Source organism: Nipponia nippon, unplaced genomic scaffold, assembly GCF_047370975.1.
Source record: "Nipponia nippon isolate SJK-2023a ecotype South Korea unplaced genomic scaffold, ASM4737097v1 scaffold_1, whole genome shotgun sequence".
Lineage (NCBI taxonomy): Eukaryota > Metazoa > Chordata > Aves > Pelecaniformes > Threskiornithidae > Nipponia > Nipponia nippon.
In genome coordinates, this window is record NW_028262290.1 from 86,011,584 (window position 1) to 86,030,401 (window position 18,818).

Here is an 18,818-nt window from a genome sequence, read left to right on the forward strand (position 1 = left end):
ATCACTGCAGGTTACCGTACATGCAAATATACTGATAAATAATTGCAATAATTGATTACTTATATGGCAGGACATTTAAATATTAGACTATCTGTACTAAGTGAAGCATTAATCGGTTCTCTGACCATCCTTACTATACTGATGAAGGTAAGAACACCATACTAAGGAAAAAAAAACAACACCTTTTTTGAATACCACTCTGTATTAAAAACTACCATTAAGCACCATTTAAATTTAACAAGATTATTTCAAGAGCTTGCAATATGTATGCAGAATACAGACTTCGGATTAATTTGAAACTTAATGTAAATTCTTGTTAAAATCTAATGAAACTAAAAGGATATCGCAAAGACTACACTAAATAAAAGGAAGAATTAAATGCTTTTTGCAAGTGTCACGACAGCTCCTCGTGATAGAGTGTGAATATAAAAATCAAAGACAAATAACTCAGTTCATACATATATAATTGCAGATTTCAAGTTCATGAGATCAAGTAGATGCAACAGCTATCCACAAAAGTGTTGAGTCAATGAAAAGTAATATCTGGTGGTATGTGAATCCAGTGAAGCCCCTGAAAAGAATGATTTTTTTCAGCTTTAATGAGACTATAAAAAAAATAGCACGTATTGCTCTTAATTTGAATATACTTGTTACATTCTCATGCTCTTGATCACCCACACAGTTCTGCTGTTAATCCGTTGACTATCTGTTCACCCATCGTATATTCAAGACACCACCAGTGTTTCCAGAAAACAATGGCAGAATGCCACATCTAAAAAGTCACAGCATATCATTGACAAGAATAATTTTTCTTTGCAGCATTACTTCTGAAAAATAGTAACACCAGAGACACCACAGTATATTTTTTATATTTGTGGAGGATTCCAATCTACAGAAACATAGTGAGAGACTAAACTAAAGTTGGTTTTTTTCTAATAACTGCTATAGCACTGAAAGGTTGCTTTAACACAACAGAGCATAAGCAACTTTTAACTGTTTCTAAAAGTTATGGTCTAAATACTGGACTTGGTGTTGAATAGATTGGACAATACTTTTGCCTGTACCATTGTATCACTGGTGATATAAGAGCTACAATGTTGCTTCTATTTCTTTATTAAATGACTTTTGTCATATCTGGATGCCATCCAGAGGGATAGAGGGATCTGGACAGGCTGGAGAGGTGGGCCTGTGTGAACCTCATGAGGCTCAACAAGGCCAAGTGCAAGGTCCTGCACCTGGGTTGGGGCAATCCCCAGTATCAATACAGGCTGGGGGATGAAGGGATTGAGAGCAGCCCTGAGGAGAAGGACTTGGGAGGTATTGATAGATGAAAAGCTGGACATGAGCCAACAATGTGCCCTCGCAGCCCAGAAAGCCAACCGTATCCTGGGCTGCATCAAAAGAAGCATGGCCAGCAGGTCGAGGGAGGTGATTCTGCCCCTCTACTCTGCTCTGGTGAGACCCCACCTGAAGCACTGCATCCAGCTCTGGGGTCCTCAGTACAAGAAGGACAGGGACCTGCTGGACTGGGTCCAGAGGAGGGCCACAAAAATGATCAGAGGGATGGAACACCTCTCCTACAAGGAAACGTTGAGAGAGCTGGGGTTGTTCGGCCTGGAGAAGAGAAGGCTGCAGGGAGACCTTATTGCAGCCTTTCAATACTTAAAGGGGGCTTCTAAGAAACATGGGGACAGACTTTTTAGCAGGGCCAGCAGCAATAGGACAAGGGGTAATGGTTTTAAACTAAAAGAGGGTAGATTCAGACTGGATATAAGGAAGAAATTTTTTACGATGAGGGCAGTGAAACACTGGAACAGGTTGCCCAGAGAGGTGGTAGATGCCCCATCCTTGGAAACATTGAAGGTCAGGCTGGATGGGGCTCTGAGCAACCTGTTCTAGTTGAAGATATCCTTGCCAATTGCAGAGGGCTTGGACTAGATGACCTTTAAAGGTCCCTTCCATCCCAAAGCATTCTATGATTCTATGATTCTCTGATTAAATTTTTTTGGTTGTGTTTTTTTCTGTTGGAAATTATTCCTTCAAATTCTCATGATAAATAATTATATTGAGTAAATAATTAATTTCTATTCAAAATACTTCTGAAAGAATTTAGTAAACCAGTTTCACTCTGAAGCATAAAAGTTCAATGATAGACTTGGTAGGAGAGCAGGGAGAAGAATACCATATTTGGATATTTTTATACAATTACAAAATTGTAACTTGACAAGAATTTGGCCAGCTTTGCTTAAATGAACACAGATAAGCAAGTAAAAGTTACAAATAAATAACTAAAACTTCTGTAACAAAACTTCTGTAACAAAACTATGTAAGTACTCTTTCCTGCATTTACACCAACCTAAAAAAAAGTGCAACGCTTATATCCACAATATCTATCAAATGTAAAACATAGGTGAATAAAAAAGTGATAATTATCAGCCTAGGAACCGATTGGAAAAATGTTAAATATTTAGAAACTGAATTTCCTATTTAAATAGCCACACTTAAGAACTACGTACAATAATAATATGTGATCCTGATGGGCTTGGTATCAGAAGCTGAATAAATCCTTCAATTTTTTTTGTATTAGGTTACAATAGTATCAAATATTTCTGTAAAAATTCTCTCTTGGCCTACTTTTTAAAAGCGTTTAGACCACTGTAACTTGGAAGATTTTTTCCTCTCATCCTTTATCTCCTTTTTGATCTGCATAAGCCATTCACTTAATGACTTACTAGGTTCCTCTTATTCAAAGATTTAAAGTTCACTTCTTCTGCTTATAATTTTTCTTCATATGACACTAGCATGTTTGAGTATTCGACATGATATTGATTTCTGAAATTCCAGTTGTATAACGAAAATCTCATTATGGAAAGAGCAGGGGAAAAAAACCTGGCCATTCTTTATAACATTTCTACAAATCCCACAAAGACTTTGCTAATGTTTCAATTGCTTTCATTTAGTAGCATAATTTTAAGAGTTGTGAGAAACCATCAATAAAAAAAGGTATTTGACACAAAAAAGGCAAGTATTGAAATGTCTATTTTGCTTGAAAACTGTTGGACCAGTCTGCCATTCATCATTTTGGATTTTGTGATTTATTATTACTATTAAAGTTGGTAAACTGACCAAGATTATTACAAAAATATAGAAGCAAAGCTATGAAATTAGTAGTGCCTTGAAATACAGCTGCATACCATATGATAATTTAAACACATACAAGAATCTGGATTCAATGGAAGAACGAATATTCTAATAGATGGAATAACACTGTACCCACACTATACATACAAATATATACTTACTTCCGGTAAGTTATCATATTAGCTAACAAATATTATACTACTACAAAGTCAGATCATGCTTAAAGCATACTCCAAGTCTTTCCTTAAGGAGCAAAGTTTCTTATTATAACTGAAATGGTAAAAAATATTGCATGTACATTCCAGATACTTGTACGCAAACGAACACCTAAGCCCACTCCTAGAAAAAGCTCTCTGTAAGCACAAAAGAGTCTGCTGTGGGTATCTGTGAACATTAGTGTACAGATCTAATCCATCACAAAGATATTACTGTGATGTCTGATATAGAACAAAAAAATCTGTGACAGACACACAGTTAATTACTGCTGCTTATCTAGGGTTTCCATAGGCATTTTGAACCATCCAGAGGAGCAATACTACAGCGATATGTCTCGTACCAAGCTCAACTGCAAAGTCCAAAGTAACATAACATAACACAAAATAAAAAGTCCTCTACAGGAAATACAGTAAGCTATTCAGTATTAAGTAAAACAAACAAACAAAAAAAATCCAGCGTTTTTCAGCAGAAGGCAGAAAGAGATGGAAAAAAGTGCTAGAAACAATGAACAAAGGAAGTCTCCATTATGACATTTTCTGATTCCAGCATTTCATTCTAGTCCATCTTTCTTTCCTTTGTAAACTCTTCTCAGAGAAGATCTTTAAACATTTATCTTTTTTTTTATTTAAAATAACTTAATTGATTGTTGTTACAGCTCCCAAAGGAGCTTTAAGTTTTAAGTCAAAAAACTCCCAAACTCTTTAAAGATAACTTAGAGCAAACATTACTAAAACTCATAGCAAGGTCATAGTTCAATGTTCTATTAGCCATTAGAGTACAGAAATACATTTTTTACTGCCAGCTGGCTATGGACTTAAGAGAATTTTATTTTAACTTACATTATACACTCTTTGACCACACAATGACAGCCAGATGATTTTAATTCCAGCAGAGAAGCATTTTAGATTCCTTTTGAAAGGCTATCTTGTTTCTCATCTTCATTTTAAAACTGGCTATGAAAATTCATGGAATTTCTGCATTTTTCATTACTTTGAGCAGTGGCAGCATATTTATCTCTCTGTTTCTGGATAACTCCAGAAGTATATTTCCTGTCTAAGGCTAAATCCTGACAGTGTACTTTGCTTTTAGGGTGGATGCAGAAACGCTTCATCCTAGTTTATTGATAACTGAGGCTGATCAGAGTGGTATGCCTTGCCATTATCTATGGGAAACTGTCTGAGGAAAACAAACATTGCTAGACAAAACAAAACCATAAAGAAACAACAAAGAAAAAATCCTAAAAGACTTAAACTAAGAGCAGTGCAGTGCTGGAATTGGTTTGAACATAATAGGGTCCATCAAATGTTTTTCTATAAAAGCATATGTTTAGAAACTACCATTGACCATTTAGTAAAAGATATATTAATCTAAAATGGGATTTAGACAGAATTAAGGCACCATACTAAAAATGCAGAAAGTATGTGACCACAGTTCAATATTCCGGAACAGCTAGCAATGATAGATTGCTGGTTAATCTGTTTTTTAAATGAGCTGGTTTTCATTCTCAGTCTTTTGAGAACTAATACTAGGTGTATTATTTCAGCCAGTTCATAATACTAGGAATACTTGTTTGAACTTTACAACATTCAACAAAGACAAAGTCAGTGCTGCCCTTGGACAGGAAGCATTGCTGCAAGGGCATAGGCTGGTGGAAGGGACCTGGGAGCCTTGGAAGACACCAGCTGAGCGTGAGCCAGCAGTGTGCCCTGTCTGCAGAGACGGCCAACAGCACCCTGGGAGGTATTCACAGGGGCACGACCAGGACATCAAGGGGAGGGACTATCCCCCTCTGCTCAGCACTCATGAGATGCCATCTGGATACTCTGTCCAAGTTTTGGGGCCCCAGCACAGGAAAGAGGGAGAGCCCTCAAGTTGACCAAGGTCTGGAACACTCGCCCTGTGAGGAGAGGCTGAGGAACCAGGGCTTGTTCAGCCTGGAGGAGAAACGGCCTCGGGGGGAACTAACAGCAACCTGCTGGTACCTATGAAGAGTTTATCGACAAGATGGGGTCGGACTCTTTGCAGGGGTGCACCCTGAGGAAACGAGAGACAACAAGCATACAGAGAAACAAGACTGGATGTAAGGAGAATCTTTTTCACCTTGAGAACAGCCAAGCAGTGGAACAGGCAGCCCAGAAAGGCCATGCAGTCTCCATTCTCAGACATTTTCAAGACTCAACTGGATAAAGCCCTGAGCAACCTCGTCTGAGCAATTTTCCTATGTTCCTATGATTTCAGAGTGAATGAAAACTAATGGCACATTTTTTCTACAGCTCTAAAATTGCCCAATGAACATCTAGATTTTCAAATGACAATGCTGTGGAATCTGAATGCCCTATTTATTTGAAACAAACCCAGTGCCTCTTTCTAGATTTTGTTTTTTCTAGTGAGGAGGTGCTAACCATTAAGACACTGTGGCACCTGAATTGTAGGTGCTTAAGTTCTTCATTAGATCTAGTCTCAGCCCTCATTGCGTGTAGGCTTTATGTCATTTGTGTAAAGGTTTTATGCAGAGGAAAAGAAAAATCTTATTTTTGCTGTCATTGGCAATTTAAAAAGCAGATTTGCAGAGTAACTTGTGCATTAATGCTACGCCTTAGGGATATTTATATGAACCCTTTAAATTAAACCCTTCAAATGAACTTGCTAATCCTATAGAATTGACAACCATGCATTCAGCTAAGTTTATTATTCATGTCATAATGATTTATGGACATTTTAAAAAGTTACAGCCCATGTGTTGTGTTGTCATGTCTTTTTGAAGACTGGTTATTTGGATTAGCTATGCAAGTGTATGGATATTTCTTATAAGATGCTTAGCAAAAGATATCCTTTAACTTCGGATTTTGTCCAGCTGTTTGATCAGAGACCATGTTTCTGCAGACAGCTGATTTCTAAACTGCAGCTTTTTCTTCAAAGTGAAGGGTTGTTCCTTACCCAGCTTACTTCTATTTTTTTATTATTATTATTCCTATAAACCTGTAAACATTACTTCAGCATTATAAATTCAAATACAAGCTATGTAATTTTAAACAAGATTTTCTCTAAGAAGATTTGTAATAAGTAGCTTGTTAAACTGTGCGGGAAGTTTAACTGACAAACCTAAGAGCTCTTGTTAGCAGTTAATTCTTTTGAAAGAAGTAAAATAAGGTATGGATTTGGGAAACAGACAAACAGAAGAAGACAGGCACAAAAAGAAAATGCTTAACAACGGCATGTTTAGGGACCAATCTAACTTTAAACTTCATAAACTGTGACAATGAAATTTGTCTTACAGTTAACACTAAATATGAGAGACGAATACTGCATTTGTTATCAGAATATCTAGACAGACTAAAAGTTCCAAGGTACCTAATGCAGATACAACAAAAAGGTTTATAAAAATTATCATTTTAGCTTTCACCTAGGTCTTCCACTTTTTTTTAAGATTCAAACTCGCAGCAGCCATTGTGCTAGAGGAAGTGTACTTAAAATTTCTGATATTTTATGTCATTTTGTAGACAAGGCATATTCACTAGCTAACGGACAAGTGAGCAGGACACACCTTCCTGTGATGGAAGAATTGCCCCTCTGACTCCTCCAGGGTCTGAGAGTCCCAGCCCAGCACAGCGACCTCCCTCACCCACTCTGCCCCTGCTTGTGAAATGCAGCCCTGACTCTGTGCTGCAACGAGGGGGAAGTGCCACTGTTCTTTAATGAATGTTGCTAGTTTGTATGTATATTTAATGATAGACAGAGAACTGAAAACAAGAAAATTCTGCCACTACTTATACAGTAGTTGCTTATGTTCAGTGACATTATACTACAGCAACTGTCCTTTCAAATGATTTCAAGAGCACACTGTACTTACTGAAGACATTGTCTTACAAACTTTTCCCTTGCCATTCACAATACTGCAGGCCCCATGGTGAAATAAAATTCTTTTCCTAACAGCAGGCACTGAAATAGAAAAGTGTTACAAAAATACTCTACATGTCCCATCAGCCTTTTAATGCAACAAGCATCAAACCAAAAGAACTGTCATATGGAAGGAGAAAGAACCAGAGAGCCTTCTAGCCTTCTGCACATCACCAGCTGTACTGGATCTGGCTTGAATGGAGTTAATTTTCTTCACAGCAGCCAGCATGGTGCTGTGCTTTGGATTTGACTAAACCAGTGCTGATAACACACCCGCATTTGGGCTGTTGCTGAACAGTGCTTGCACAGAGTCAAGGCTTTCTCTTTTTCCCTCTCAGCTCCCCCAGCATACTTGTTGGGGGTGAACAAGAGATCAGGAGGGGACACAGCTGGGACAGCTGACTGCAACTGATCAAAGGGATTTTCTGTGCCATATGATGTTGTGCCCAGCAATAAAAGCTCAAGGAAAGGAGACAGAAGTAGGGATGTTGATGTCTACAGCATTTTCTTCCCAAGTAATTGCTATGCATGCTTAGGCCCTACTTTCCAGGGAGTGTCTAAGCATCTGCCTGCCAACGGGAAGCTGTAAATAATTCCTTCTTTGCTTTGCTTGTACATGTAGCTTCTTTTCCACCTATTAAACTGTTTTTATCTCAATCCACAAATCTTAGAGCCTTTTTTTTTTTTTCTCCCCAACCCACGAGGGAGGGGAGTGAGAGAGTGGTTATGTGGGTGTTTGGCCATTAGGTGGGGTCAACCCACCAAACCAGCTGCCGAGTGGCCGCTCACCATTGATTGACCTCTGTTACTGAGATATGGATAGAAGCAGGCTCACAAGAGAAATGTCACCCACATAGAAAACATCCAAACTGAAGACTAGAAGTTTAAAATGAGCAGAGTTAAAAAACTGGATGTCTTTTCTACAAGTAAAATCTAAGGTCTTTTCACATATGCTTTAAAATGACATAGGCTTGCAGACATCCCTTACAGCACGATGGCTACTATACTAAATTGCATATTTGCTGAGATCATTGTTCCTTCATTGTGCACAGAAATAGTGACAGTAAATTGTCACATAATTTACATTATTAGTGCTAATGTAGTTACAAAACAACTTATGTGCTATGAATTTGATATAATCTGCCACAACTAAAAAAGGAAGACAACTGTAACTGAAGCCAAATATAACATCAGAGAAGTGCACCACACTCCAAAATGAACAATATCTGACTTTTTGCACTAAAACATTGAAGCTGTTGCCAGACTACGCAGCCAGAGGATTATGCGCTTTTGGTTCAATATCAACTTATTAGTCCCAAAGGAAAGATGATTAATGGCCAGTCATACCCTGAGAGGAGAGAAGAAACTGAAAGGTGTGAAAGTCAACTAGAACTGCCCTAGCAATCTGATTAATTCCATTTCCAGCTAGTGCAAATCACCTATGTTGTTATAGGTAAACTGAGCTAATTTGCCTGAGGCTGTGTGACAACGTGTCTACATAGTGCTCAGTAGGAAGGATGAAGGATACTCAAGAAAGGAAGACAGAGAAGTGCAGGAAGTGGGGACCCTGCTTTCTTCATTAGTCCAAAATGTGAAGTGGCATTTGAAGCAGAAAAGGTGAAGGAAGACAGAAGCTTCCTCTGTGTGTGTCTGGTCTACATCTCTCACTCAAGTATTTACTAGTTTACTCCAAGACTGGGATGTTTTGTTTAGGTATGCCCTATGTATTACAGTAATATCTTCTTTCTAAGTCCACCTTGTTGCTATTCAGTGATGGCATGCTATTCATTGCCTTTTTTTGACGGGGAGGGGAACTCTACTCTTCTGTGTTATAATTCTTCTATTCTTCTAAAAAGATTTTCACTGAAGAAGTAACTTTGAAAAGAAGGCATAAAAAGTGAAGCCCCTGAGAGGCTGACTTCCAAATAACATTATAGATTTCACCTGGACAAGAAAATACAGGAAGACTTTGATTTGATGCTGCATATAACATCTAGATAGAGAATAAACCAGAGGTAACTCTCTTCAACTTCTGCCTTTAACACAACATGCAGTTGGAGACTAAAATGAAAAGTAAAAATTCATAATGCACACATTTATTTTGTTAATGTACACCTAATAATTGAAATTCACAGCTATTAATACTATTAACTGAAGTTGTCTACACATTAATGAAGATGAAAAATTTGAAATGGTTTTTGACATAGCCATGAACACTTTAGGATCAGCTTTTAAACTCTGTAAAACTGCATTTTTCAAGAAGGGAAATACCAGTTATTTCACTGTTTAAAGTCATCTAATTTTTAGTCCTTTTCAACAGAGAGAAGTGAAAAGAGAAGTGACTACCACAGAAATTAGTAATTAATTCAGCCTACTTCTATTATTTACTATTGTAGCTATGAGTATTCATCACCATAGTATCTGAGCATCTTAGAAATATCAGTGAATTATGCCTCAGTCCACCAACCTGTAGGGAGTTTCTGTTATTCCTGTTTTACATTTCTGGAAGCCAATGCACACAGAGATCGATAGCCTGATTCTTCAGAGGCACTTAGCATCTGACTCTCCTACCCATTCATTTCATTTGGCACTGCAAAACACAGGTCATTATTTTTTCTCCTATAACTTAAGGACTTTGAAAGGGCCATTTATAAGAAACTTCCTGACTTGAGATAGATTTCCATATACATTTTGGAAGCTAACTTTGCTTAAGTATGACAATAGAAACCATTGAAAGTACCAGAGACTTATCTGTTGACTTCCAGCTGGTAGCTGATATCTTGATAGCTGTTGAAGCAGTCAGAAAGAGGGAATAAAAAATGAAAATATAATTAAGCCTTTGGATTGTTTCTTTCCTTTTTTTTTTTTTTTTTTTTTTTTAGTTTGGAAAAACATGGTTTCTTGCCTGTCCAAAAAGAAATGTTTCATATGGTATAGCAAGCAATGCTTATGGCTGAGGTATAGGGCTTAGGAATTAGTAAGAACGAATGAAACTAGGAAAACCCTGTAACTAAAGTATCAGTTACAGATGCCATTGTAAATGACCCTCATTCTCACTATATATTGCATTCACTTTCAACACCTTCATCACATAATCTGGTTCTTATTAGATAACTGATATTTCTGGATACTCCACTGATGCTCAGTCACCATAACATAGCTGATAAACGAGGCAAAGTTACACTTCTCCATTGTTTTTCATGAACTGAGATGATATGCAATCTAATGCAAAAGAAGGATAATGGGAGGAGCTAGAGGAGAAGAAAGCCAAGAATCTCTTTTCTATTCCTTTCACAAAATATTCAGTTCAAAGTTCAATATCTGGGCAGGAAAAGTATCAAAAAATCCTCTGCTCCCTTTTTCTAGATGTAAGTAATGTTGCAAAGCACACAAACATGATTCTTCAGGTTTTTGTCTTTTTTCCTTAAGTGCAATTCCAGTAAAACTGAAATTCTGCTTCCATAGTAGGATGCACTGGCAGTTCAAGATTGTGATTCTAAAATAAAATTACATTGCTGTTAAAGCACAAATCTGAAAATCTCATTTCTTCTGTTTTTTTCAGAATTAGATCCAGGAATATCTATATATGAGTAATACGTTGCTTTATACCATTGCTTCATAAAGCATGATGTCAGATTAGACTACAAGCAGCTCAGCAATTTCTCCTTTTGCTTTATTGATACTGCAACTACTGTATAAATACTTGGGTATTCAGATGGTTGAAATGAATACAAGTACATTGATTTCAAAGGAACTATAGCTAAGATAACGCACAGATTGAGGCTCTATCTTTTGTGAACGCAGGCTCGGACCACAATAGCACATAGCACTGAAGCATGTACAAATAACCACACACCATGCTGTGCACTGACTTCAGATTGTTTAAAACAAGAAAAACTGAAACAATCAGAAAACAACCCAGAGCTTATAAGTCTTTTCCAGAAAGCCTAATGTCTTCTGGTTTAAAATAGCCTGTATGTGATTTTATTTCCAGGCCTTATTAGTGAATTATATCTTACCTAAAAGCCTCATATATTTTTAAGATTGCATTTCCACAAGAAAAAAAACCCCAAACATAAATAATCCTTTGATTCTAGTTACAGCAATGAAAACATCTAGGAGGTAGAAGTGATTTCTATTTACAGGCCGAATTGCAGTCATTCGTATTAACCACCAAATATGTTAGGTGACATAGAAACACACAGAAAAATCTAAAGTTTGTTCAAAGTTTGATGCTGTCTTACATCCTTCAAGATGGAATTATTTACCTAAGTGGAAGTCAATTTAGAAGTCATAATGAAGATAAAATTAAGCAGAATAACTAAGTATATAATGTTTTATTCTTTCTACTTTTGCATATGGAAGGACTAGAGGTAAAAGGCAGAACTGAGATAAACTGTGCTCCTTGTTGCATAACTGAAAATTTAGCAGTAATACCCCATCATAGTGGATTAACACTTATACTTATTTAGCCTAACTTCAGAACAGACTCTGAGCAGGGAAGTTGCACAAAGTGTAAGTTATTGCAAAAACTGCTGTTACATGTAATTCTAACAAACAGATATGAGCCCCAGTCATCAAGTATTCAACTACTTTGAAGACTGCAGTCTTCAATATTGCAAAGCCACAGATTCTTACTTGTCATTAGCAATAGTTGACACTTTGAAAAGAATTGGTAAAATTTGATCAAAAAATTTCAACTGAAATGAATATTAGCTTTGAAAATGTATTGTACTTCCATTACGTACCTCTAGAAGGAGAAGAAAAGGGTGTACTGTGAAAATGTAAGCAAACAATTTAGTACCAGTCAGTAAAATATTTAACATTTGTGCAAACGAGAACAAGAAGTAAGATTGCAGTGTACGGAGTACAGGTCTCACTGGAAAGATCAAGGAAGTGATCCCTGTCTGTTCTCTCCATGCCTCTCACAATGTTGCACAGTGTGTGTTAAAACCTCAGTGCAACATTCTGTCACATACATCCCCTGTACTATTAAAGATGTTTAAGAAAGAGCAGGTAGAGAACTGAGCTATCAAAAGATAATAAATCCAGTTTATTTGTACATTATTAAGGATGGAGGAAAAAACGCACTAGATAAATATTGCAAAATGTTTCCTATTCTGAAGTAAGCATGTGTGTTACAAATGTGGTCTCATATGATTTCGTATTTGGACTTTGTACTAAAGGCATCCAGATGGCGTAGTAAGAGAGTGTTCCAAAAACCATAACTGGCATCCTTGTTGGCAGTGACAGCTTCCAGCTACTTTAAGTTGTTATTTCCTTAGTCTTCAACAAACAGAGAGAGTTCTGTGACAACACTGGAGAAAATGAGTCTTTAAGAATTTATGACATGGTAATCTTCACCTTTTTCCCTCCAGCTGAGAATATTCCCTTTGGAGTTATAGAGTAGTTGTTACTACACACTGCCCTTTTCTTTACCTTCCCCTTTCATAAGAGCAGTTTCTAAATCTGTCTGTTCACAAAGAGATATTCTTTCAGTCAGGATAAGGAAAAAAATGGACATGATTACACTCCTGGACATATATCCTTCCTTTTATTACATCCCTTCATTTTAACTTCACTAGAATCATTATTATTGCCTCATAAAACATGGCAACGGTACCATTATTGCTCCTACTCTACAAATGTTGTAGATGTTGATAGCACAGAGAATAATGAAGACATAGATTTCAACACACTGCAGTCAACTGGAAATGCTTTCAGGTTAGCTGAGAAGCAAGCATGTAAATTATTAGACCAGTTAAGGACCAGTTTCAAAGCTGGCTGCAAACACTAGAAGGTCATCCACCCATACCCCTGGGTTTTTTAACTTGTCCTTGATAACCGAATTATGTTTTCAGCAGTATGATCAAACAAGAAGTTTGGATTGAAGTCTCACTTCAATTTTTGGAGAACTTCAGACCTTTTATGTATAGATTTTTGTAAAACTGTACAAATGTCTTAATAATATAGTGCCTTTTTTCCAACTGCTTATGAAAATAAGACTAGATATAATTTTTTTATGACTGGCATATGAAATTTTATTTACATACTACAAATTTGAGTGACTGTGTATCCTATGTGTATCCATGACCTAGTCTAAACTCCCTGGCTTTTTATATACTTGGAGTTCTACTACAGATACTATAGTGTAATACAAAAAAGACCCTAACAGTAGTAAAAATGCTACATCAACTTATGCTTACTATACTTGACTGACAGACCAAGTTAGCACACTACCCTCAACTAAGATTACATATGAAACACACCTTATTCAGTGTCAGTCTCATTGCTATGTTCAATATGCTTGCCAGGTTCTGCTCAACAATATCCTACAACCAAAGTAACAAGAGTTATGGAAAAAAGTTGAGATATGTTGGCAAAAGTATCAGGTAATAATTGTACAATATTCATACCTATGCATGACTCACGTCAGTGACATGAGAACATTTTTTAATCTTGGTTACATGATGTTTGACATAGAAATGTTGCCTGCTACTCAAAAGTATTAACCAGTTTGTCTAAAACATGTTCCACAAAAAAGACAAGAATGTTATTCTTGATCTTCAATGTGAACACAGGCAACATTTATTTAAAGACAAATAACAAACTTTCTGACCTGGGTTATATTTCATAATGAAGCAAAAAAAGGGCACAGACCCAATTTTCTTCTCTGAGTCACCTTTAAGTAATTGTGTTCGATCAACATATCTTTTTTTCTGAGCTGCCTAAATTAGAACTGGCTTCCTTCTTATTTCATTAATTGATATTACAATGATTATTTGCCTAACCTTGGATAGCATAATAAACGTTACGGTTTAAAGCCTACCTGGTCTGCCAAGGACAAACTTTAGAGAAGCAGAAGAAGAAAACAATTGCTGTGGAATGAGGGTCCATCCAGGCTCTGATAAAGCATAGTCAAGCAGAGCTCCAGAAAAGCAAATACCTGATCAGAGGAGAGTCTGTTATGTCCCTTTGCTAACTCATGGCTGTCTCAGCACTGTGAGAACCAGTTTGTCAGAAAGTATGGAAATATATATTGTAATTGCACCTGAAGCAAATCACGTTATTATGAAAAATAAGACCCCATTTGGTAACTTTTCAGATTGTACCATGTTTCTGAATATATTCAAAAACTGTAATCTATCATAATCATCAGATACCTGATACTTGAGCTGTCCTGCACACTCCATCCATTACTGCTTACTAATACCAAGAAGTAATGTTAGGAGGGACATATTCTATTCTAATAGCAGAATTTTATGGTATACCCTTTACTTCAGTAACAGACAGCAATTTTTTTAGTTATTCTGTAAGGCACAACAATGTCACATATCACTGTTGGCAAATCATAGTCAGATTTATTACAGGATGTTCGTATTCTTACTCAGATGACATTAGTTCTCTATTCCATGAGTAATTCCACTGAAATTGATGAAACCACACATTGGCTAAAGCGCTTCTCAGCCTGAGTACGAGAAACTGGCCCTAATTTCTTCCATCTGCTCTTTCTGCACTTCAGATTATGAAGTGAACATAACAAAAACTCAGAAAGCTTAAGAAAAAGCAAGAGTCAGAAACCAGTAATAACTAAGGGCTTTTGAAGCAGGTGACAGATTAATTTATCCTCTGAAAGAGGTAAAAGTCACTTATTGTTCAGCTGACACACACCAAAATATTTTCTCTAATCAAATGCACCTGTTTTGCCTCTTACTAAATTAGTCTGTCAGATTGAATCCTTTGGGAAAGTTACATGTATTGGCAGTGAAATAATGTTCTAATCACTTAATAAAGGTCAGGTCTTTTTATTTAACCAGTGCTATTTGCCACATTCTGTAGATGTTCGTTCGCATTCTAATGGGCACCGGAGTGGCAGCTTTACTCTCACTTGACGTTAGCTTATACAGCTATACGATAGAAGTATTATACCCATACAGATTCAATGAATAAGGAAATTAAATCTTGACTATATGATCTATTCATTATTTTGGTCTGACTGAAGCAAACTGAACAATACAGATGTTCGAATACAATAGTCAGATGTTTAAAGACAACAGTTTTTGCAAAGAAAATAGGAGGAGTTACATTTTCACTTGAAAAAAATGAAACTTTTTTTTTTTTCCAGTCACTGTATCAGGTAATGTAATTCATGCTTACAGAGATGTATTCTTGTAAAATCAATATGTCCACATTCATCACAGGCTAAGATAATCACCTGGAATGATGAACCTACCACACAAATATTTATCTTCTGATTTGGGCTGATGTCTTTAAAGCCCACTAGTATCAGGATAAAAGCTTTACTGTTATTGTTAGAAAAGGCTGTAAATCAGGAGAGAATATTAAGTGTACAATTTTGATGGATTAGCTAGGATTAATACCTAGTCGGGGAACACACTAAATGTTGACACATTTAGAAGTACATTTGTGTTAAAAGATGTTTTTGCTTCATATAATGTTCACCGAACCTATCAACTATCAAGTCTCTGAACTGGACCACTGACTGAACAGTGATGCTGAAAACAGGACAAAGAATATTATACGCACAGGCAGCTTTTCTAAATGCTTTTAGGAATATCCTTATTCCACTAGAAGTAAACAAATGCATCTGCTGGGTTTTTTAGGATTTTTTTTTTTGTTTGAGTAAAAAATAACTAGTACGTTTTGAATACAAATAGTGAGAAGACTTACCAAAAGTCAGCAGAATTGGCCTGAGCAGACTTTTAGAATGGATCTGTGTAATCTGTGATTATCTGAAATGCAAATTTCTGGAATTTACAAACCCCTCATATCCTACCAAGCGCATCTTTAACAATGCTATTTATACACCATTAATACCTCTGTAAGTCACCTGGAAACGACCAGCATAAATGGAATTATTTCCTAAACTGAAACAGCATTTAAAATGTCGGTGTCTAATTTTATAGAAACCAGACAGTTTAAGACATACATCTCCATATCCTTAGTTTTCACATTCAATTTAGTGACTCTCTAATCAAATAACTTACCTTTATGTAGAAGCTGTACCTTGAAGCCTGATCCACTCAGTTCCACTCGAAAGCAGTCTATCATTCGTCATCACATGCTGTAGAGGCTGGCACGTGTCCCCTAATAAAGTCAATCCCAAACAATCTGGAAGAGCCTACTTTAACTAAGCCCTTTACTGAAAAACAACACAAAAAACCCACCACCACCCTTGCCAAGAGTACCAATGCCATGACAAAAAGCTTCAATAACTATATTACAGGTATGTAGATAATTTGTTTCACTGATAAAGAAACATTCCCTTCTATTGTATTTCTGAGTTCTCTCCTGCCTTCCCTTTTATTCCTACATCAAACCCAAATCTGATTTTTCTTCAGGGTCTAAATAACTTCCAAATCCTAACACTGAGACTTGCCTCTGACATTTTCTTGATTTTCTAGGTATCTGCTTCCTTCACAAACATCTCACTTCCTAAATAAAACAGCTTCCTTGAACTTGTAAGCTGCACAATCTCTCAGCCCTCAAATGATTTTTCTCATCTCTTATTTTTTACTTTGTTTCCAGTGCTGGCCTATCTCCAGCCAAATTCTTTAAAACAAGATCAAATCCAGCTATTAAATCAGAAAAAGCCAAAGAATTTATTGTGTTCAATGTTATGTATCAGTGTCCTTCCCACTCTTCCTCTGTTACTATTATATATTGTCTGTTGACATCTTTTAGGTATTACAGGTGCTCAGATTGCTTCGGAGAAACTGTTAAATGTTTTACTTGGGGTATAATGTAAGATATCACATGATCTTTTTTATTACAATAACAAAAAACTACTAGTGAAAATCATGCAAATGGGCACTGAAAATATGTATCAGAGTTGAAAATGCAAAACATTTACAGAGGATCTTTTAAGGGCAAGAGACAGGTTAAACATTTCTAGATCTGAATACAAATGAACTTCAGAGGTATTCAATATCCAAACCCATGGCTGGATCAAAAGTTTCCAGGTACACAACTTTTATTAAAATTGAAAAAATACTGTTTCTAGTTAGTGTTTCTCTTTCAAACAATCAAAATCCCTATTTCTATTCAAATTTTGCAGATCAAAGGCCTTAATAGTAAATCAGTAGACTCACAGATACTCACATCTCTGCCTAATTTTAGGCACACAGCCTGTGTGACGGCGGTACAAGCCTGTATTCCAAGTACATTCAAAGAGGCATGATAATGAGGCTTCTAATTCAGACATATACACTAGATGTCTTAAAATGGACTATAAGAATTTCACCCATACCAGCAATGGGACTATTTTTCAAGCAGATATTATGCAGAACAATTGCAGAATCTGACTTACAACATATAGCAGTTGTGGCAAGTCTAGGATGTTCTGTACTAAACCATAATACAGGCATATTATTTAGAAAGTAAAAAGATTACCTAAACAGCATTAGCAATTGCAGGAGAAAATGTGTCAAGGCTAATGATTATTTTTTCCTCAGAATCTGTGAATGTTCTGAAAGTTGCATTAAATATTTATCCGTTTCTGAGTATCAGCATCCAGCTCAGTAATTTCTTTAAAGTGCTGTTACTTTTACCAGACCAGGCTTAGGGTACACAGTGCTTCTCAGAAATCAATTTTTTAAAATGTTTGAGACTTATTATGAGATAAACTAACATACACATAGTTTATTCCACTATTCTAAGCCTTCAAATGAAAAATGTACTTACCATGACAAAATGACCTTTGAACTATTCCCATAGGAAGTTAGATTTCTTGCCATTCTCCAAGCAGGTGTATGTTTTGAAAAATACTCTGCATACTTTAATTGCTCTGCAAGAAATAACATATAGCCAAACAAAGATGACTCAAACACAATTATTTACTAACACTGTATTTTAGTCACAGTTTTATTGATGGATTGTTGTTGATACATACTAAGCATTCAGAGAAGTTGGGTGTATTAACTTGAAGTGCTTTTCCTGTGAGCATTTATGCAAACAAAATACTTGGTGTTCATATAAAGCAAACACAAAAGACGAATATACAAAGTAAAAATGAATTAATTTTCAAAGTAGTGGAGCAGTCTCATAAGTTTTGCAATTGTTGAATTCTGTCACTAAATCACCTTAGGTAGTGGCTGATTAATACTTCTTTATGCAGTGACTGCAGTACCCTGTATTTTAAATTCACAGAGGATTTGCCCAAGTATAAACACACTTAATTTTGTTATGAAATTTGCAGCTTTGCTCATGTAATCAGTTAAGGGCTACCCCCAGCCCCGCATATATGAGGAAAATCTATGTAAAGCTCAGACAGCTCAATTTGCAGGCTTTGCACAATGCATTTAACACTGGAGTTTTATTGGCAGAAATCTATTTGCTGTACCTAGTGCTATCGACTTTCTCTAGTGGAATTCCACTTCAGTCCTAGTCTAACTGTATTGTATACAGTTTCCACTTACTTTTCTAGCTTGGGTGAAATGGGTATTTTGTTATCAGCATAGGAAAGGAAGTCCTACCAACCATCTCAGGTATGGATAAGGCATACGGTGGGAGAAAATTATTTGGGGGACAAGGGAAGTGAGTAA

At 36.4% G+C, this 18,818-nt stretch overlaps 1 long non-coding RNA gene across 1 annotated transcript; it reads right to left on the bottom strand.

The window, feature by feature from the left end:
• Nucleotides 1-509: 509 nt before the first annotated feature.
• Nucleotides 510-16,353, bottom strand: LOC148057448 (uncharacterized). Its single transcript, XR_015707165.1, has 3 exons — nt 16,263-16,353; nt 15,946-16,007; nt 510-571 (listed from the first exon to the last, which is right to left on the bottom strand). It is a non-coding gene; the product is annotated as an uncharacterized LOC148057448 (long non-coding RNA).
• Between the last annotated feature and the right edge of the window lie 2,465 nt (nt 16,354-18,818).